At 44.7% G+C, this 23050-nt stretch overlaps 1 protein-coding gene across 8 annotated transcripts in view; it reads left to right on the top strand.

The window, feature by feature from the left end:
* The window catches only part of AKAP13 (A-kinase anchoring protein 13), a 240291-nt gene that overhangs the window by 35713 nt on the left and 181528 nt on the right, over positions 1 to 23050 (top strand). The gene's annotated exons all lie outside the window — the stretch shown is intronic.

Here is a 23050-nt window from a genome sequence, read left to right as displayed (position 1 = left end):
TTTCGAACTGTTAGGTTGGCAGGAGCAGGGACCAAGCAATGGAGCTCACCCCCTTGCGAGGATTCGAACCGCCGACCTTCTGATCGGCAAGTCCTAGGCTCTGTGGTTTAACCCACAGCGCCACCCGCGTCCCACAATGTTGAAGAATATACCCATCTAAAAACATAAATCTGGAGAGGGTCTAAAGCAGTATTGGTTTGTGGGCAACCTAGGGTGTACAAGTTCAGAATTTTACATTATTCTAAACATCTGTGTGTGGCACCTTAGGACTCTGGATGGGAGGACACCTGTGAGTCTAGTTCCTTGCACCACTAGGAATGTAGGAAGCTGCAATTATACAGAGTCAGACCATTGGTACATCTAGCTCAGTGTGAAAGACACTCTGGCAGTGTCTCTCCAGGGGACTCTCTCTACTTGGAGATGTTGGGAATTGAACTTGGGACCTCAAATGCCTACCATTGGAGCTACAGCCCTTTCTCTTGCTGACTAGAAGATCTGTGAACAATACAAACCAGAAATGGGCACCACAGCCTAGAACACTCCCTGGCGCTGCGGTTTCTTCAACTTGGTCACTGTGGGAAGCAACAAGGTTGGTCCTCTGCGTTGATCTTAACCAGCCTTAACCTGTTACTGTCCAGAGGTTGCTGTGGAATACAACTCCCTTAAGCTGCAGTGAGCCTGGCTGATGAGAGTTGGTGCCCCCCAGATGTTGTGAACTACAATTCCCATAGTCCTTGATCATTGTCCATGCTGGGTGGGACAGATGGATGTTGTAGTCCACAACATCTGAGCTGTCTTAGCCTCCAACCTCTACCCTGTGTGTCTGCCAACCCCTGTGGGAACAGTAGGCCTGAGTAGGTAGTTTTCTGTCCGCTAGCACAAGGGCTGTTGCATCAGTGGACAGGCGAGTTTTAATGTTGTTCAACAGAGGAATCCTGTGCAACAGCTGAGCTAGTGGAAACTTGTTGAATGCGTTGCACAAAGTTACCAGCAACCTGCTTATGCATTCCCTTGCACAACGACATTAAACTGGCACAAAACATTTAACCAGTGGAACAAGTGTACCGCTAACTTAGTGGATATAATCTGTAGTTTCTAACTTGTCAGCCTTGCATTGAGATTTCATGTTATTTTTATCCATTTGTATTTATCTAGAGACATTTATAATTGCAATAATGTAAACAAATAAATCCAATGTAAAATTCTAATTTAAAAATAATAATTGGTTTCTATCCTCCTTGCTCACTTTCTCTGTACAGCTCCTGCTGTAGGGCACTTCTTTTGCTTTCTCGATGATGATGACTTGTAACAGGATACGGGAAAATGAGCTGCTTTCAAAGCATCCAGGAGCAGCGCCTGGCTTCTATTTCATTGGCTTGCAGAGGGTTCATTCATTCATCCAGTTCGCCATCTGTTCTAGCGCACGAGTGTGCGGAGACATTTCCTCCGTCTGACCCACTTGGCATCGTAGCTCTGAAAGCCTGCAGAGGCTACATACAGCTTAGCCTTTGCCAACCCGGTGCCCTCTGAACTGCTTTGGACTGCAATCCAGTCCTATCGACCGCTGCCAGCACACCTGAAAATAGGAATGAAAGGATCTGGGTAATAGTTTATTCCTGGAGATTGAATTAATATGAGTGTTGAAAAGCACAATGGAGGAAGTGGGCAAAATGCATTATTCTACCAAGCTCACCTTTAGTTCTGTGTTCCTTCCATGGGAGTAAAAGGTAACTATCCTTGCCATCTCATGACCATGTGTGTCTGTATCCGTCCATCCATCCCTGAGGTTTTGTGGGTGCTTGGGGGGAGGGAACGGCTTGAAGGGCACTGTTGTACCCATGTGTGTCACGTTGGTCATCCCAGCCTACAAAAATCCCTGTTTCTCAGGCCGAAGGTCCATCATTCTGTTCCCTGCCATGGCCAGTTGGTTTCCTCTTGGAAGCCCACACGCAAGGTTTTGATGGCAGCAGCCCTCTTGTACTGTTGTTCTGCTTCTGCTGCTCAGAAGTGTGTAGGAAGTTGCTTTATACCAACGCAGACTATTTAGTTCTGTATTGTTCACGCTGACCTGCAGCAGCTGTCCAGGGTATCAGGCAGGGGACATTTCAAGCCCTAGCAGGAGATGCTGGGGCTTGAACCTGGCAGACCTTCTCCATGCAAAGCTCTGCCACTAAGCTGTGGCCCTTCCTAGTCCAGCATATCTTTTTCAGAGTGGCCAACCAGATGCCTTTGGGAAATCTAGCACCTATGAGCCTCATGGTTCTGTTTCTATAGCTGTTTATGTGACTGTCCTCCATGGGTTTGCTACTCCCCCCTTTGAAAGCAGTCTTGAACCAGCATCAGTTGCCATGTCTTGCGAATTCCACAAACTTGATTCTATGTAGTAAAGAGAGGTAGACCGGGAAGCTCTTTCCGACGCAGGTGCCTTCTTTGTCGGAGACCTTCTCTTAACTAAGCCAGGCCTTTGGCCAGTTCACCCTTTGTCACAGAAAACTGGGTCAAAGGATCATATAGCTCGCCTTTTGGTTTCCCTGCTCTTGGCCGAGCCCTTCATTCAGGCGTGGATAAAGCGAGGAATTCGATCGGACCTGCTCATGTCAACCGGGCTTTGAACGATGTGAAATGGGATACAGGCCGGGTTACTGCTCTGTGCAGAGTCTTGGCTTTATTGATGCAAACAGACACAAAAGGCCGGGATATGTGTGTGTGGCGTGGATGGGTGGACAGTTTTCAGTTGTGACCTCTGGTTGTGTTTAGGAATTGGAATTTCAGGGGCACGTTGTTTTTGCATCAAGTACAGCTAGTGGTTCTTGGGTGCGGTGCCTGTGATGTAATGGCATGCAGGTCTCTGGAGGGCTGACTTGAGAAAGACCTTGGCGCGTACGCTCAACCAGCGGTGTGTGGGGATGCTTCAGGATTTCAAATGGCTCTTTCTCCCCACCTCTGAGTGTGCAATGTTCAGTGTGAATGTAGGCCTGCACACTTACGCTGTCTGCTCACTTGGCTCTACATAGGGAGATGCTTTATGTTGTGTTGATGCATTGGAGTGAATGCCAGCAGGAGTTCTCTAGGCGTCTTTCCCAGTTGTATCTGCTGCAAACTGAACCTGAAACCTTCTGCATGCAAAGGGGTGCTTCCCACTGCAACACAGTCCTTCCCATATTTATTGCATGGGCAGAGGGGCAGTGAGGAATAATAATAATAATTTAGTATTTATACCCCACCAATCTGGCTGGGCTTCTCCAGTCACTCTGGGCGGCTTCCAATGAAATATTAAAATACAGTAATCCATCAAAATTAAAAGCTTCCCTAATCAGGGCTGCCTTCAGATGTCTTCTAAAAGTCTGGTAGTTGTTGCTCTCTTTGACATCTGGTAAGAGGGCGTTCCACAGAGCGGGTGCCACTAACCTCACTTCTCGCAATGAGGGAACTGCCAGAAGGCCCTCGGCGCTGGACCTCAGCGTCCAGGCTGAACGATGGGGTAGAGATGCTCCTTCAGGTATACTGGACCGAGGCTGTTTAGGGCTTTAAAGGTCAGCACCAACACTTTGAATTGTGCTCGGAAATGTATTGGAAGCCAATGTAGGTCTTTCAAGACCGGTGTTATGTGGTCTCAGCAGCCGCTCCCAGTCACCAGTCTAGCTGCCACATTCTGGATTAGTTGTAGTTTCTGGGTCACCTTCAAAGGTAGCCCCACATAGAGCGCATTGCAGTAGTCCAAGTGAGAGATAACTAGAGCCTGCACCACTCTGGCGAGACAGTCCGCGGGCAGATAGGGTATCAGCCTGCGTACCAGATGGAGCTGGTAAACAGCTGCCCTGGACACAGAATTTACCCGCGCCTCCATGGACAGCTGTGAGTCCAGAATGACTCCCAGGCTGCACACCTGGTCCTTCAGTGGCACAGTTACCCCATTCAGGACCAGGGAATCCTCCACACCTGCCCACCCCCTGTCCCCCCAAAACAGTACTTGTGTCTTGTCAGGATCCAACCTCAATCTGTTAGCCGCCATCCATCCTCTAACCGTCAGTGACGTGGGTTTTTCAGAAGAAAAAAAATAAATTTCTTAACTGTACTAGGGTAGTCTGCATCTGATAATTTTCAGTTAGCATCTGAATTTTCCCCCCATGTTGTGGAGCAGGGGTAGCCAATTTGGTGTCCTCCTTGCAACACAAGTCTCAGCCACCACAGAAAAATGTGTAAAGGATGATGGAAGTTGTAATCAAGGGGTCAGCAAACTTTTTCAGTAGGGAGTCGGTCCACTGTCCCTCAGACCTTGTGGGGGGGCCAGGCTATATTTTTTTTTTGGGGGGGAATGAACGAATTCCTATGCCCCACAAATAACCCAGAGATGCATTTTAAATAAAAGGACACATTCTACTCATGTAAAAACACGCTGATTTCTGGACTGTCCGTGGACCAGATTTAGAAGGCGATTGGGCCGGATCCGGCCCCCAGGCCTTAGTTTGCCAACCCATGTTGTAGTCCCACAGTATCCAGAGGGCACAACATTGGCCACTCTTACTATAGAGCGATCTAATCTAGCATATTTGGTTTTTACTTGTATTTATCAGTCAAGTTTTTATTATGGTTTGTAGCCAACAGCCATTACAATACAAACATAAAGTACATGTATATAAAATGCACACACAAAAATGGATCATCAATCCATTTGATAAGCCCCTTGGATTTACTTGCCTTTAGCAAAGAGTTAAAAACCCAACCTGCCACACTTCTCTAAAGCTGTACATCCATTCATTGTTGCTAATGGACTAGAAAACGTTCTGCAGAAACATAAAGCACTGGGAATTTTCCAGAAAATGATCTGTTTTGGAAAACGTTCTGTGTCACTGGAGGAACTTGATACGTAGCTGCAGTTGTGTTAATGAACGTCATCTAAAGGCAGTAAAGTGTTTTGCCTCACAAAAACACACACCTATAAACGAATGTTTCCTCCCAAGTGTGCACCCAGCCCATCAAGTGCTCAGTAATCCCATGGGCAGCTTTCCAAAGTAGAACCCGTGTATTCTGCCCTCTGGCCTTACAAGCAGGGCAGTTTTTGCAGAGGGCTCTGAAGCGGTGAAGGGAAAAGGGTGGCAGCTCATGTCAGTGGGGAGACATTTACATTTCTCAAGTAGATTTAGAGGTGGAAGGTACCGCCCAGTTGGGTGGCAGCCCTCTAGAGCCTGCTGAGACATGATCTTCCAAATCATCTTCCCAATTTTACCTTTCTTGAGAGCATCTGAGATGATAAGGCATCTGTTCTGAGCAATATATGTGCAAGACGGAGAGAGGTGACCGCCTTTTCCTTTCCCTCTTCCTCCTCCTTCCTCTCGCACCTGTTTTGTGGCTTTAACCCTTGTAGCTTTTTGTTCTGACCTGGCACTATTGCATAAGTGTGGGGCATTTGTTGTTTTGACTTTCACATTCCATAGGAGCAGGTGGAAATTCCAAACACGTGTGTGTGTGTGTGTGCGCGCATATGTTCAGCACAGCTCGTTCTGGTTTTGTTTTTTGTTTTTAATAGACCCATGTGTAATTCTTCCTGGCCTAATAGCTTTGGGGGTGGAGGGGAAGATGTTCTGGCATTAGCTCTTGTCCAAAGGTTTTGACTAGCCCAGTCTTCCTCAACCTCGGCCCTCCAGATGTTTTTGGTCTACAACTCCATGATCCCTAGCTAGCAGGACCAGTGGTCAGGGATGATGGGAATTGTAGTCTCAAAACATCTAGAGGGCCAAGGTTGAGGAAACCTGGACTAGCCTGCCTTCGCTAAGCCAAAAATTGAACCCCAGTTGAACATTGTGCAACCACAGCAAATTCCTCCAGCTCCCTTGCCTGCGGGAAAGGGCAATGGGTGGATTCTGATTTGCCTCGGAGGTGGATGAGAAAATGTTGACAGGACCCACGTGGGGTGGGGAGGTGGCTGGTTTGGCCTTGCCAGAATGAGGTTCTTGGGGTGCCTTAGCTGCGCAGAAATGACAAACATTTGTGGGACTTGGGGAGTGGATGGTTACCACTGTGCCCTCTCCCATACCTGCAACTTCAAGGTTTAGAGGCAAGCTGGGGCCAGTCACACGTTCCCGAGGGTGGCAGCAGCATTCTCGCCATGGTGAGTGAAAATGTGAAGCCCTGATCGCTTAATCCAGGGGTGTCTAACTTTTTTCAAAGAGGGCCATATTTGATGAAGTGAACATCCGTGGGGGCCAACCAAAGTTGTTGAGCTTTGCTTTTTTTTTTTTGCAATAATATTTTTTTTAAAGGGTTTTACCCCAGGAAATAAACTGCCACAGGGGCTGGATTAAAATTGATTGATGGGCTGGATTATGCCCCCGAGACAGACTTAATCTGATGCACTTCCTTCATGGAATTCTTTAGCTACACCTGATAGGACCTTCCACTACATCTTATTGTTTTTTATCTGCTGACATGTTAGTAGTCGCTGTATCATTGAGATAATGCAGTTTGCAGAGTTTCCCAGACTAAAACAAAGTCACAGATAATTCATGTTATGTAGATTCCACCTGCTCTGCCTCAAAAATGGCACCGGCAGGGAATGATTTCCAGAGTGGCAGAGTGTATGTGGGTCCTAAGCCCTTGAGCTGCCTGCTGCAATGCTTGCCTTGCTTTCTCCACATCTGGGGTCCCAAATACCGGTAATTGTTTTTATCGCAATTCAGGCTGAATTGCTTCCAATGCATATTCACTAATGGGCCATTCAATTTTTGTGTTGCGAAAGGCTAACTCCTTCCTTACAGCGATGCTTTTGGGTTTTAAGATCTGCAGAAGGGTCCTTTTGCTAGTTCTGTTGCCCTCTGTTGGGGTGTTTGCATGGAGAGCCGGGAAGAGGGTGTTTTGTGTGGCAGCCCCTAAGTCAAGAAATTCCCAACCCACAGAGGTGTGTCTTGACACCTTCACTATACAGCTTTCTGTGAAAGCTGAAGATGCTCCACCCTGATATTTTGACACATGAGAGGGAGAGAGATTGATTGATTGATTGATTTTAGGACCATCCACCTGTTGTGATTATAATCTGTTCTGATTTGTTTTTAATACTGTAATTTAAAATTGTTTTAACCCACACTGGGACCTTATATTGAAGGGTGCACTAAGAAATTGGATAAAATATTATTCTCATGGTGCTAATTATTTGCTTTAGATTCTCCTGAAACATAGCTTGCGAGTTTTTCTTGATCACCTAATTTTATAATCAAAACCCAAATCATTATTATTGTTCTTAGAGAATTTTTTCACCTGTGTACATGCCATGATTGACAGCAGCCTGAAAATTCAATCATTCATCCACAGTTTGTGTTATATGTAGTTGGTTCTCTCTCTCTCTCTCTCTCTCTCTCTCTCATATTCACTGAAGACCATTTGCTATTGCCGCAGAAGAATATAAATATCCATTTGCTTAGCACTGAAAGATTCACAGCCAAACCTCTCAGCTAGGCCCTGCGTGTTGGATTACTGCCAGCGCCATTGTATGCATCTCTTCTATACACAATTCACTGCTACACGAACTTTTGTGTGTGTGTGTGTGTGTGTGTGTGTGTGTGCTTTTAACCAAAGATCTCAATGGCAGCCTGCCATTCCATTATTTAATAATTAAATTGTCAAATTATTATTTCAGCTTCTTCCTTAAAAAGCTTTATTAAGTCTTAGGGGTGGGCATTCCATTCTTCTTCTAACTCAGGAGGTAGAAGCTTTTTGCATTCCTTCGTGTTCTCGTTTTGGCTGCCTTGCTCTGGTCAAGCTATGCAGCTGTTGGGCAGAGATATGTTAAGTGTTACAGTCCGGGGTTTTTAGCTTGCTTGGTGTCCCTAATTATTATTGGTTTCCCCAGAACTATGATGTGAACTGCACAGACCTACAATTCTCAATGCAGTTTAACAACCAACCCCTCTTCCCAGGGAACTCTGGGATTTGTAGCTCTGTGAGGGGAATCTGGGTCTCCTAACAATGCTCAGCACATTTAACAAACAAATGAATTCTTTTGTGGAAGCTATAACAGTTTAAAGTGGTAGATAAAGGGACCCCTGACCGTTGAGTCCAGTCGCGGACGACTGGGGTTGCGACACTCATCTCGCTTTACTGGCTGAGGGAGCTGGCATTTGTCCGCAGACAGCTTCTGGGTCATGTGGCCAGCATGACTAAGCCACTTCTGGTGAACTAGCAGTGCACGGAAACACTGTTGACCTTCCCGCCGGAGTGGTACCTATTTATCTACTTGCACTTTGACGTGCTTTCGAACTGCTAGGTTGGCAGGAGCAGGGACCGAGCAACGGGAGCTCACCCCCTCGTGGGGATTCGAACTGCCGACCTAGGCTCTGTGTTTTAGACCACAGCGCCACCCCTGTTGTATCATAGGGTTTTAAATGTATGGTGTGGATGTGTACACCCGCAAATATGGATATGGGTTGGAAAAAAAGGCAGCTATTTCCTGTGTCGTAATGCGCTAGATGTATGGGCCTTATTTCACTGTGTAATGATGTTTGTTATAAGATAAACTGAAGCTGATGAGGGTGACGTTCTCTCCAGTTGGTGACCAGGCGAATTCAGAAATGGCTTCATCCTGTGGACCACCCTGCACTCATTTGTTTGTGTGTTGGACTTACCAGTAATTGTTGGATCTGTTGGCATTACCTATAGCAGTGTTAAGGGAGAATTTGTGGATGTACACACTGGACATCTAACACAGCCCGGCCTCAACCTGAAGGATAGAACCAACATTGCTTAGCTTCGGCGAACAAAGCCTTTCTGAGCATTTGCTCTTCAGAGCTCCAAAACTACCATCTTGGACATAGCGCCATTTTTTTACTGAGCAACTGGTGGAAGCGGAAGCAGATATGCTTTGCTGTGAGAATGAAGAATTTGTTTTGTTCGTCACTGGAATAAATATATGGTATTGGCAATGGACTGCATTTTGCCAGGCTCCATAACAAACTTGTCTGAAGTGCTGTTTGACACTTCCATCTAGTGTCTCACCCTGGCTTTCTTATTCATGGGAAGCAATGATAGCAAAGGCCAGCTGCTGAGGAGCCTGCCTGAAAGGTCTATTTCCATTCAGATTCCCTCCTCTCCTTTCTTTGACCTCATCCTTCCATCATCACCCTTCTGTCATCACCTTTTGCCTTTTTTAGCAGCAATTTCCCAGCACAGTTTAGCTAGGAACAAAGCTCACTCTTTCTGCAGCAGTTAATGACTTGCTATGAGGAAGTGGAGCACACTGGCCCATTAGCTGGCTCTCCTGGTTTTTGTTTTGGTTATAGGAATAATCAGCCGTGAGACCTCGGTGCAACCCGCCCCTTGGATTTTAGGTCACATCTCACGCCATGCGCATTAAAGCGCATGGCTTTCCCCAGAGAATCCATGGGAGCTGTGGTTTGTTAAGCATGCTGGTAATTGTAGCTCACAGGATTCTTTGGGAGAAGCCTTGTGCTTTCTTGTGGATGTGACCTTTATAAAGGTAAAGGGACCCCTGACCATTAGGTCTAGTCGTGGCAGACTCTGGGGTTGCGGCACTCATCTCGCTTTATTGGCCGAGGGAGCTGGCGTACAGCTTCCGGGTCATGTGGCCAGCATGACTAAGCTGCTTCTGACGAACCAGAGCAGCGCACGGAAACGCCGTTTACCACCCCCCCCCCGGAGCGGTACCTATTTATTTACTTGCACTTTTACATGCTTTCGAACTGCTAGGTAGGCAGGAGCAGGGACCGAGCAACGGGAGCTCATCCTGTTGTGGGGATTCGAACCGCCGACCTTCTGATTGGCAAGTCCTAGGCTCTGTGCTTTAACCCACAGCGCCCGTGACCTTTATAAGATTAGTCAAATTCATAGGTAGAGGATAAAGCTATGTTCTCCTTCCACTGTCGAAGGCAATATGCTATTGAATACCAATTGCTGAGAATCACAGGTGAAGAGAGTGATGTTCTCAGGTTCTGCTTGTGGGCTTCTCAATAGACGTTGAATCATAGAATTGTAGAGTTGGAAGCAGTGTCAGAAATTCAGATATATAATCCAAATGGCACCTTAAACCTAGGTTACAGCTGCCACAACAAATGTCTAGGCGTCTTTTTTTCCCCTACAGTGAAGTTTGTTGCTGTTACAATGGTACCTCAGGTTACAGATACTTCAGGTTACAGACTCCTCTAACCCAGAAATAGTACCTTGGGTTAAGAACTTTGGTTCAGGATGAGAACAGAAATCGTGCTCCGGCGGTGCGGCGGCAGCGGGAGGCCCCATTAGCTAAAGTGGTACTTCAGGTTAAGAACAGTTTCAGGTTAAGAACGGACCTCTGGAATGAATTAAGTTCTTAACCCGAGGTACCACTGTACTATTATTCATTTCATTTCTATACTGCTTTATATATTTTAAAGAACAAATTTCAAAGCAGTTTGCAACACATTAAAACATCAAATAAAACAATCCGGAATGATTCAAACTTCAATTAAAATATTTCAGATCTTTCTCTAAGTGACATTCTGCTTTCCCCAGTCTGGCGAACATCTAACACTGATTGGAAGGGACCCCATGGATCATCTAGTCCAACAGGGGTGGCCACTGGGAGAACAGGATGCTGGACAAGATGGGCCTCTGGCCTGATCCAGACAGGCTCTTGTGTTGAATTTCTGACTCTTCTTGCCTGGTGATAGCATGCGAATCTGAGCATCAGCTGTTCTGCTCTCTCCAAAATACTCCATTGGATGTCTTTCCGTGTGGGAGAAGCGAAGTTGCTAGGAGGAGAGCTTGGTTGATTGTTTTGCTTCTTTGTGGTAAGAGAGGCTGATAGCCGATAGTCGTCTGTACTGTATAGTTAAAGAATACAGCTCTGCTCATTTGAATGTGAAACACCTAAGAGTGTCACTTGACTTCTAACATTGTTTCCCAGCATTTGGCAGGGAGGGATAGGGATTTGGCTTGGCGTGCATTTGAAGACAAACCTACCAATTCTGCACTTCATATAACAGTGTGAGAACTGAAACGGTTAACCTTTGAAATTTTGCACTCCTCTGAATTTTTTCAGTACAGTTCTTAAAAAAAAAAAAGAAGAGTTTATAGTGGGGAAAGTGTGCCTAAAAATGCACATGTTTATGAAAATAGCATGCAAATATGCATTGCAGTACAATTTCTTGCAAGCAGTTTTGCCCATGTCCCTGAACATGCTGATGACAGATTTTCACGAGGACTTAAAAAGTCGCAATCTAATGTGAAAAGGGCAATGAACTGAACTTGAGACTAGAAAAATGAGAACCTGAGAATTAAAAAAATCTGTCCATTCTTTGTTATGAGACAGATCAGCTTTGGGCATTTTCTTATTAAAAGATTAGTCACATTCCCAGGTGGACAAGTTTACCAATGACTATTAGGATATCTAAATAGAACCTCTGCAAGTGCTTTTCAAAGATATTTGGTTGGCTGCTGATGGAAGCAGAATATGGACAAGGTAGAGCTTTTTAAAATAATAATAATAATATTGGAGCTCTTCATATATTTGGTATATGTTGTCTAAGTCCAAAGTAAAACATGACTGAAAAGTGTCATTTCTGTCAGCTCTGAAAGCACCCTAAAGTTCTGCCCCTCGTGTAAAACAGAGGCATAAGGACCTGCTGGATCAGGGCAATGCCCCATCTAATATAGTGTCCTGTTGTAGCTGTAGTTGACCAGAGTCTTGTGGGAAACCCACAAGCAAAACCTGAGCACAAGAGCCCTCTCCCATCTTGCAGTTTCCAGTAACTGGCATTTAGAAGCATTACTGCCTCTGAAAATGGAGGCAGAACATAACCATCATGGCTAGTCGGCATTGATGATAGCCTTATCTTCAAGTTAAGGCAACTTAACTCCTCTCCCTCCCCTTTCCTTTCCTTTCTTGTGTGGTCCCCTCTACCCACTGTGGTGGGCTGGTAATTAGTACAGCAGCTGGATTCCATGCAGAACAGCTTCTTTGCAGATGTGATAAATGTTAGGTGTTTGCAAAAGCCCTCCCACAACCCCCCCCCCCATGCCGCTGCTGTCTTTTGGTCACCTAGGTGCCTCGATGACTCTCATGTTCTCCCGTTTCCCCTTGCTATAAGGGTAGTTATTTATCTCTGACCCTCCCTCCCTCCCGCCTTGGCACCAGACCACAAGATGCCTTTGTAGGAGACAACATGATATAGCGTGGGAATAGGCCCTCATCAGCACCACCGCTTGGCTCTTGATAAAGATGAACCCCACCCCCCACTAACTAACTTATTTAGGCTGTAGTTTTGACAGCTCCCACGCTCTTGTCTAGCGTTCCAAGTTTTTTTTGCCACGTTGGCTCTTCCAGTGGTAAGGATCAATGTATACGGTGGCTTGGAGCATAAATCTTTTTTGCAAATAATAAAGGATTGTGATTCTGGGGGTATGCTTTCACACTCCCATCTCACTGCCTCCGTGTTGTGGTGTTGTCAAGCAGTTGTTTTACTCATTACTGCATCTTGCAGATCAGACCTTGTTCCTCTTAAACTATGTTTTAACATACAGTGGTACCTTGAGTTACATACGCTTCAGGTTACATACGCTTCAGGTTACAGACTCCACTAACCCAGAAATTGTGCTTTAGTTTAATAACTTTGCTTCAGGATGAGAAAAGAAATCGTGCTCCAGCAGTGCGGCAGCAGCAGGAGGCCCCATTAGCTAAAGTGGTGCTTCAGGTTAAGAACAGTTTCAGGTTAAATACAGACCTCTGGAACGAATTAAGTACTTAACCTGAGATACCACTGTACATGATCTCAGTAGACCTTCTGTCCAAATGCTAACTGTTGTACAGGCAACTTCAAAGCCCCTGTTCTCACTTCTTACGGTTCTTATCTTTACACCAGCGATGAGGAACCTACAGCCCTCTGGATATTGCCTGGATTTCCATACCTGTTAGCCAGTAAAGTACTTAACCTGAGGTACCACTGTACCTTTATGCAAGCATGGTCTGGGCATTTATTTAAAGAGGGGACGGAAAGTGTGTGCTTTCAATGCATACACAGCCTGATACGCACAATTATTATTAACTGGGATGGTGAACCTGAAGGCTTGTGTAGGAGGCATTCTCTATTTCATGGTTTAGCTAAAATTCACTAGTTACAGTCGTGGTGGTTTAAGTGCCTTTTGCAGCAATGAATGCAATTCCTAACATTTTAAGAACCAAACCAATATTGGGCTGCTTGGAATCCTTTCCATACCTCCCTGTGAAACTATCTTGGGTGGTTATTGTTTGAAAAACTGAAGGGGGTGGACTCCTGGAATATCCAGTGTCATCCTAGTTAGCAGTTACTGTGCCCAGAATTATTGGTGGTGACCACCCCCACCCCCAAATTTTTTGCTCTAGAGTTTCCACAGAAATCTGAAAATGAAAAACAATCAAACCCAGATTAAATTAGGGGAACATACGAGCTGCATTTCGATGAAGATGAGTTTGACATGAGGATGACATTTGGATGCTGCAGAAAAATTGTATGAACGAGCAGCACCCAGTTTGCCATAAGCTGCCATGTGGAAGCACCCAAGAGTCCAGGTTCAGTCCCTGGCATCTCCGGCCATAAAGCATATATAAGGACTTAGATGACCCTCGAGGTGCCTTCCACTGTGGTGTAGTGGTTAAGAGCGGTAGACTCATAATCTGGTGAACCGGGTTTGCGTCTCCGCTCCTCCACATGCAGCTGCTGGGTGACCTTGGGCTAGTCACACTTCTCTGAAGTCTCTCAGCCCCACTTACTTCACAGAGTGTTTGTTGTGGGGGGGAGGAAGGGAAAGGAGAATGTTAGCCGCTTTGAGACTCCTTCGGGTAGTGATAAAGCGGGATATCAAATCCAAACCCTTCTTCTTCCAACTCTGCAATTCTACAATTCTATGATCCTGTGAGGTCACTTGGCCACAACATCATATGGTTACCGTGTGTGTGTGTGTGTGTGTGTGTGTACTCACTAACAAATTGAGCTATTATGATATGCATACACTCAACACACACAATTGGTTCAGCTGAATTTACAAGGGGTTATATGTTTGAGTAGGTGCAGTTTGTGTTTTTACTGGAACACTCTTAAGTTGGCTGACGTTCTTCTCCGCTGCCTCTGCCTTCTGTAAGTACAACACGTCTGTTGTAATAAAAGCAGGAGTCCCTGCTTAGATTTTTAAAAATAAAAAAATAAAAAAGATGAATTTGCATTTCTTCTCTAGCTTTTATGTGGGCCCACTCGGTCATAAAGCTCACTGGACGTAGAATGGGTACTTGTGACACAGCTTTTGGAGTCTGCATTTTTGCCGGTCAAGTGCTTTTGCTAACGGGCTCAATAGCTGCAAATGTTGAATGGAAAATCATATTCCAACTATTTTCAATATATTGTTGTAACCTGCACAGGAACATTAGGGAAAACGGTGAGGATAAATAAATAAATGTATTTTTATTTCTTTTTAAAATAAAAGTATTATTAGGCTGTTGTTGACTCCAGTTTTTTAAAAAATAATTTTTAATTCTTGTTGGTTGTCAGACCTGATTTCTGCTGTCTTTTCTTATTTTATTGAATTCATGAACTGCACTTCCAAAATAAATAGAGCAAGGCTGTGGCTGACTCCACCTCCCCCCCTTAAAATTCTTCCTTTTAGCCAGAGCATGGTGGTGTCCAGGCAAAACTCCTGCCTGAAAATTCTCTGGTGACTGGAGTCAAGGGCAGGCAGGCTTTGTGAACTCCTGAGTCCCATCAGTTCCTATCTAGAGTGGTCAATGGTGGGATATGATGGTTATTATAGTCTTAACACAGCAGCATCAGGAGGGCATCCAATTGTCCCAAGGCATCAGTCCTCCAGATATCTGGTACCTTGTGATGCTTATTGCCCAGGAGGGCTTTTCGGAATTTATTTTATTTCATAGTTCACTTTTGTATGCTGCTTTCCCACATAAACATGTCCAGAGCAGCTCACATCACTGCAAAAAAACCAAATACCAATCAATACATCGCTGCAATAGTGGTCTAAATTCTGGTTCATTTCAAAACATAGTGTGACAACAAAAAAATCGTTTTGATCATATTTGTTAAAACATGTTAAAGTACTCATAAAATAAACTCTCAAACTTTGAAGCATATAAATTGATATCATTTAGGAAAAATATATAAGCTGGAAAAGGATATGACAAACATTTACAGTGCAGTCGGATATTAACAATGATATAACCAGTAATTCGTACATGGAGTACAGTGGTACCTCGGGTTAAGAACTTAATTCGTTCCAGAGGTCTGTTCTTAACCTGAAACTGTTCTTAGCCTGAAGCAGCACTTTAGCTAATGGGACCTCCTGCTGCCACTGCGCCACCACCACACAATTTCTGTTCTCGACCTGAAGCAAAGTTCTTAACCCGAGGTACTATTTCTGGGTTAGCGGAGTCTGTAACCTGAGGTACCACTGTACTAGCAAATAAAGTGAATAACATTTTTTTCGTAGAAGATAAAAATTAAAGTGCGCATAGTTCCTAGCTGTACTCTTACACTGAGAATACTGAAGGGCAAAGTTTTGTTTTTCATAACTGGGAGATTTCCACAATGGTCTTGTGAATATACGCTTGCAACACAAAAGAATCTCCTCTAGGAATATAAGAACCTGTCCTTGTGCCACTGACCCATCTAGCCCAGTCCTGCCAACACAGGTTGGCAGCAGCTCTCCAGGGTGTTCCAGGCTGGGGACATTCCCAGATATACCTGGAGAGGCTGGGCATTGAACTTGGGACTCTAAACTTGCAAACCATATACAGTGGTACCTCGGGTTAAGTACTTAATTCATTCTGGAGGTCTGTTCTTAACATGAAACTGTTCTTAACCTGAAGCAGCACTTTAGCTAATGGGGCCTCCCGCTGCCGCCGCGCCGCTGCCGTGTGATTTCTGTTCTCATCCTGAAACAAAGTTCTTAACCCGAGGTACTATTTCTGGGTTAGCGGAGTCTGTAACCTGAAGCGTATGTAACCTGAAGCGTATGTAACCCGAGGTACCACTGTACTTGACTATGGAGCTGCAGCTGTTGCGTAGTATTTTATTATTTGGTGTACAGCGCTCTACACCCAAATCCTGGTTCTCATAAACAAACCACAGCATAGATTTAGCAAAAAGTACTTCATGTACTCCTCCTTCCTCAAGAGCATTAGTAATCCAGCATGGGCCCACAATGTATTTTTATGCCTATTTATATTTTTGTGTTTTACTGACTTTTTAAAAAACACTCATACACAAAGTGGACTTTGTTGTGTAATTTATTGAGGCTTTGGCTTGGTCTGCGCGTCACAGTACGCTGCTTTAGGGCTACATATACGAGCTGCCCCCGAGTGAAGCAGCTGACTCTCAAACTCCCCCCTTTCCTCTCCTGCAGTTGCTGGAAGGACTTCTGCAGCATATCGTTCCACTTTCCACAAATCTTGGTTCGCAAATTGCAAAGTAGGGGGTTGTGGCTTAAAACAAACCCTTATCAATTTCAAGGCAAGCCAGTTTCAAGCTATGAGTTCTGAAGCTGGCTTATTCAACCAGTTTGTTCTTAAGCCAGACGTGCTCTGGCTTGTGAGTAATAAACCGGGATTTGTGGAAAACAGAACAAATCTCTGAAGAAGTCATCTCCTCTTGCTCTTGTGGAAGCATGCAAGTCCGCACTTGGACTCCTTCCAGCTGCATGCATGTAGCACTAAACGATGGTTTAGCATGGGTGAACCTGTCCACTGTGGAGAAAAGTAGGATTTAAAAAAAAATTTTTTTTGAAAGGAAAAAGAAATGAACTGAATTAAACCTGAATTTTCCCCGGGGTGGTAGTGTGGTGTGGTTGAGCTCGTCCCTTTTTAGGTTTTTTGTTTCAGCCGGAATGTGGATGTTGTGGTGTGATGCTATTCCTGTCAGCTTGCTATTTTACATTCCGGCCTTTCAATTGGTTGTAAACCACAAGCGATCCGTTTCGTAAAAAATTTGCTTGGAAAATGGCAAAACGATAAAAACGAAACCTTCCTCATTTTTATTTTTTTTATTTTTTGTTTCTTTTCTTTTTAAACCTCCAGTTGCACTAGGATGACTCTTTTTTATGACTTGGGACTAGGAGTGGAGATTTATAAGCCACTGAACAAATACTCATGTCCCCTCCTAATTAGTTGCTTGTGCCGTTGCCATAGAAACCGTGTTGGAAATAACCGGTAGATAGGCTTGTACAGCGAGGGAGTGACGAGATGGGAATGTTGAGTCATGAAGCCGTCGAGGTGTTGGTTGTTATTATTAAAAAGCACATAAATATAACTGCCGAATGGGCACGATATTAGAGAGCTCTATCTTCATACCCGTTGATGTATAATGCCTTTCTCCATTTAGTTAGGCCTATAGACATGCCTTTGGCTAGGGCTTGACCCTAACCTTGCAACCATCCAAATTTCAGAGGCCCTTCCCCAGTCTTGTAGCAACGCAAAGTTGTAGAAATGTCAGGTTTTGAGGGGAGACGCTTGAGCCACATGCTGTTATGCCTTTTATTTATTCTGCCTTGTTGCAGATATGGGGAGGGAAGAGGCTGAGGCAAGAGTGTCTGGCTTAAGGGAGAGAAAGTGACCATGTGTCCATTTGGGGTGGAGGCCACCTGTTTTCTGTGGACAAACCCTCTTGTAGTTTTGGGTATTCAGAAGGACAAAGGGTCCCTTTAGATGGAATGGCAGTAGGGGCGAGGAATGCCACAGAGGTGAAGCGAGGGCATTGCTTGGTGGCTTAACTTGCAATTTCCTTGTTAGTTTAAAGTCTAACCCTGCGTATTGTTTTTTTGTATTTTCATTTCCTCTGTTTGAGTCAGGAGTGTGGGGTGGGGAGGTCAGAGGTGGGTCATTTTGAAGACATTCCCCCCCCCCAAGAGAAACGAGCACATGGTGTCTTGGAAGCAAACAAGCCATAGGTTCCTTATGTTCTTCTCCATTAACCACTCCCACAGCAGCACAGAAGATGATGAGAAGTAGTTGGCATGCGTCAATCAAAAGGAACCCAACTAGCTTTAAAATGAACTCATTTTAAAGTATATTTAAAGCAACCCCCCCCCCCCATAATAAGAACCATGGGAATTGTAGTTTATTCCTCAGAGCTACAATTCCTAGCACGCTTAACAAACTACAGTTCCTATTATTATTATTATTATTATTATTATTATTATTATTATTGAAAATTTGCTTTAGATGTATCATATGTATGCAGCCTTAATAAGATGAGATTGCAATATGACATCTCTCTCTCTCTGTGTTTTCTTTTTCATGGAAGAACATACAACTCTTGGCTTTCTTTGCTTTGAGATTGCTTTCAATGAAAAGAGGGCTTGAAATAAGCTGGGAATTAGCTACCTGGGGCTATCCAGTGCAGTGATTTCTTTTTTTTTTTTTATCCAAAAGATTGCAGATGGAAGACAGGCGTTAACAATACAGCTATAATCAGCAGAATTCAAGCCAGCAGTTTGTACAACATCAGTCTCTTGCTTTTCCTCTGCTTCAACAGCTCCATATGACTAGGGCATGTCCACAAATTACAGCCCTTTAAGAAAGCGTTGACATGGTGCCCCAAATTAAGGGAACATCTCTAAAATACAAACTACTGTCATCGCAATAAGCTCTCAGGGTCCTTTCAAGGCTCAGAACACAATAAAAGTGAGTAGCGCCAGTCCTGTACAGTAGATTACAATGGCCAGATCTGTTTAAATCTTATTTAGGAGTTTTGTATTCTGTCCTTTGCCAGTGGGCCTCAGAGTGGTTTATATCAACAAAGATATATTTAAGAAATACAACAGAATACAAATAAAATATAATTCCAGCCTTCAGAACAGAATACAAATAAAATAAAACTCCAGCCTTCAGGAAAAAAAGGCAGCTTTAAGTTCACAAATTGCATAAAATCTGGCTGCTGAGAGTCTTGGCCTGATCAGCAGATCCGTATGTGATTACATTTGTTTCTTTGGACTGGGGGAGCGGGAATTATGTTAATTTTAAAATGTTTGTTTTCTAAATCTACCCTCTTTTTTAAACCATTGAAACCCTACTTCTGCTCCCCTCTGTCTTTGCTTGCTCCCTTGTCTGTTCACAATTCCTTCTAATTGTACAGGGCATTTACATGAAAACAGGATCCTTGTTGCTTAGGATTTAATCTGCTCCTGCTGCTTATTCTCCATCCCAACTTCCCAAGAGATTGGTTACTTAGGTAGCAGGCCAGCAAGAAGGCCTGTGTTGGGTTGGGGGCAGGAAGCAGCAGCTCCTTTTAAAATTAATCTGAGTCTTTGCTGCTGGGTTGTAAGTGTGTGTGCGTTGGGTCCTCTGTGTCCAATCTACCTGCTCCTGGAATAACAGGGAGGAAGAACCTTGGTCTCCTTATCTGGCAGTTGCGTAAGTAAATCCCTCCCCACCTCCAAAAAGTAAACAATTGGAGAGGAATGCTCATAAATCTGCTTCTTAACTGTTCTTTTTAAAAACTCTGGGAGCGTCACATTCCAATCCAGTGTCCGTAGGCTAGTCGTCCCCCCCCTTTTTTTTTTGGAGACAAGAAGTCTTCAAGCATTGGGTTTCAAACACCAAAGGTTACACATTCTGAAAAGGGGGAGGCATAGAGATATTGCAGAACCACGTTGTTGTGCGGTGGATACTGGAATCTTAATTGGCCACATTCATGCCATACCTTTAACGCACTATGATGCAACTCTCTTTAAGCATGGCTTCCACCCAAAGAATTATGGGAATTGTTAAGGGGGCTGAGAGTGGTCTCCCCTTGGAGAGCTGCAGTTCTGAGGGAACCACTCAGAAAGTTGTAGCTCACTGAGGGGGGGTTAGGGGTCCCATAATAATCCTCAACGCTCTTGACAAAACACATCTCCCAGAAGTCTTTGAGGGAAGCTCTTCAGACGTATTGTGTGAATGTGGCCTTTTAATTGTGTGTTGCAAAAGGATTCCAGCCCTGAGGCTAAGGTGCCATTGCTTTGGTGTTGGGAGTACAGCGGTAGTGCAAGGACAAAGGGTATGTATATTGTATGCTGTGTTGATGTTTTCCCATAGCAGGTGTCGGGAACCTACAACATCCTCCCTGGCTATTGGCTATACTTCCTGGGGGCTGATGGGAATTGTTGTTGAGCAGAAATCGGGAGGGGCAAAGGTTCCCCACTCTTCCGCTAGAGAAAGCAATAGTGTGACAGGTGGAGCATTGGTGGACATTTATAATTACAAGGCCCTATGAGGGACCGGATCACCTAAAACAAAGCAAAAGGTTGCTTTTTAGGTGTTTGGTTGAAGTTGAGATGGAGGTTAAGCTTCAGCCTAACACCATGTGTCTTCCAAAGCTAAGAAGCTGCCTGATGCCAAGTCAGATTATTTGTCCGTCTAGGCTGGGCTTCCTCAACCTCGGCCCTCCAGAAGTTTTGAGACTACAATTCCCATCATCCTTGACCACTGGTCCTGCTAACTAGGGATCATGAGAGTTTTAGGCCAAAAACATCTGGAGGGCCAAGTTGAGGAAGCCTGGTCTAGGCCAAACTGTGGCCCTCTGGATAGTGTTGCTGTACTACAAATCCCATCAACCCCAAGCAGCATTAATGGAGATTATGGGAGCTGCAGCCTAACAAAATCACTCAATTTAGCCACCCTGCTATAGGCTGATACTGTCTCCTCTGGCAGAAGCTTTTGGTAGAGGTATTTCCCATCACCTTTTTGTTTGAACTGGAGATGCCAGCGGCTGAATTTTGGACTTTCTCCATGCCAGATGTGAGCTCTGTCCCTCAGCTGGGTTCCCTCCCTCTGTTCCCTCCCTGCCCAACCCCACTTCCTAGTAACTTGAAAGTGTGGCAAAGGTTGGGAGTTGGTGCTTAGATAGATCCTGCACACCAGTAGAATTTTTTCCTCCTCTAGAAGGGATGATAACCTTCTCTGTGTGGCCTCCCGAAGTTGTGTCTCCTGGCACCACTTTAGATAATTTCTCATGAAAAGAGTGACTGATAAATCGTCGTTATCATCATCATTATTGCTCAGGGCACATTGGGGTTTTCCAGAGGAGCAGCTCTGGAAGTGGCATTGATTGGACACAGAAATTCAGCTTATTATAAGTTTGAAAAACTTACGCCGAGGTGTACTGTGTGGGTAATGACTGCTAAAATCCTTGGAGTCAAAGAGGCAGCTGAATATTATTTCTATTGTGTCAGTGGTTTGCATAGGTATCCTAGCCCTCCTCTTTGTGCACCCATGACTATTAAAGACTGAATAAATTATTTAAAACTCTTAAGAATTGCCAGTTTGCATAGTTTTATACAGGGTTCAAAATTCAGATAATTCAGACATAATTTGATCTGCTTGGCCACAGTAATTTTAATCATCGTTAGAATTTGCTTCCTATTGAGAGACATTGCAACAGCTGCTACTTCTGGCTTAGTCAAATTGCTAATTGCTTATAAGCTTTACCTAATAAATCCCCTTTGTGACATGGTAATTTATAAGAGATCACTCATGGTAATAGAGTCGGCGGTTCGAATCGCCGCGACGGGGTGAGCTCCCATTGCTCGTCCCCTGCTCCTGCCAACCTAGCAGTTCGAAAGCATGTCAAAGTGCAAGTAGATAAATAGGTACCACTCCGGGAAGGTAAATGGCGTTTCCGTGCGCTGCTCTGGTTCGCCAGAAGCGGCTTAGTCATGCTGGCCACATGACCTGGAAAAACTGTCTGTGGACAAATGTCGGCTTCCTCGGCCAATAAAGCGAGATGAGCATCGCAACCCCAGATCGGTCACGACTGGACATAATGGTCAGGGGTCCCTTTACCTTTAAAGATGCCCGGGCATTAGGATGGCTCCTGGCATCTTTACTGTGTGTGGGTGTATGCCTGGGGATCAGTTATACCTTATCTGCACAGTCAGAACGCATTTCAGGAACCAAAAGGTCCTATTGAAAGATACGACTTTCGAGCCATCTGGCTCCAAGATGGCAACGTGGCATTCTGTTGTGGTGACTGCAGCCCTGGTTTAAGGAGCTATTTGGCGCCTATCTTATATCTCTAACACTGGGTGGGGGAAAGAGAAGTTATTGTGGCTGGGAGATATGAAACCGAACCATAGTATCAGGATTTGGCTCTGGGGCTGAGTAGTTCCTTCTGCCTTCTTTTCATTCTTGTGAAATCACCGCATCCCACCTCCTCTGATTCACCTCTACCTTGATTTGATACTACATAGGACTAATTGCTAACATTGCTTTAGAGCAGGCTTCGTCAAACTTGGCCCTCCAGATGTTTTGAGACTACAGTTCCCATCATCCCTGACCACTGGTCCTGCTAGATAGGGATCATGGGAGTTGTAGGCCAAAAACATCTGGAGGGCCAAGTTTGACGAAGCCTGCTTTAGAGCATCCCTAAAGCCTAAGTTCATTTTGATTCTGCTCTGAATTCTGAAACCATGAGTCTAGATTCATACTTGCATGGCATTGTTGACATCCATCTGTCTTGAGAGACAGTGAAGTGCATCTCCAGAGGTGAAGTTAAACCACTGTGTTAGCAATCACTGAAGTGACCTCCCCCAAGTGCAAGGCTGGGCAGTGTGTATGGAGGTCCTGGGCTCCCTAGACAAGACCCCTCTTCTGCCTTGCTGATGTGGTCCAATGGAAAGCAAGAGCAGTACATTTGGCACCAGTTATGCCAAGTTAAGTCACTTGCAGCTATTCCTGCCCCTTGACCAAGTTCTCATTGTTAGTGGTAAATCCCTGCCTGGAGTTGTGCTCACCTGGTTGAAGAGGGCCCTTCCATGTGAAAAGGTTCCTTGCAAATAGAAACCTAGTGTGTCAGGGATTCTGTCATGATAGGTTTCTATTCGGAGGCAATTTTTTGTGTGCAGAGGACCAGTTTGTTTGAGTCCTTCCTGCAAAATGTGCAACCAGAAGTAGTAAGCTCAGTCAAGGCTGGGACGTTTGTATGCATTTACCAGTTCGGTGAGAATTTCCCCAAGTAATATTTATATCTCTCTTGCAGCGCTTTCCCTTCAAATTTTGATTAGGTCTTAATTTACAGTTAAAGGTGATTAAAATATCTGGGGCAGATTTTATTGC

The sequence above is a fragment of the Podarcis tiliguerta genome, assembly GCF_965153285.1.
Source record: "Podarcis tiliguerta genome assembly, chromosome: 14".
NCBI lineage: Eukaryota > Metazoa > Chordata > Lepidosauria > Squamata > Lacertidae > Podarcis > Podarcis tiliguerta.
This window is presented reverse-complemented; position numbering and strand designations above follow the sequence as displayed.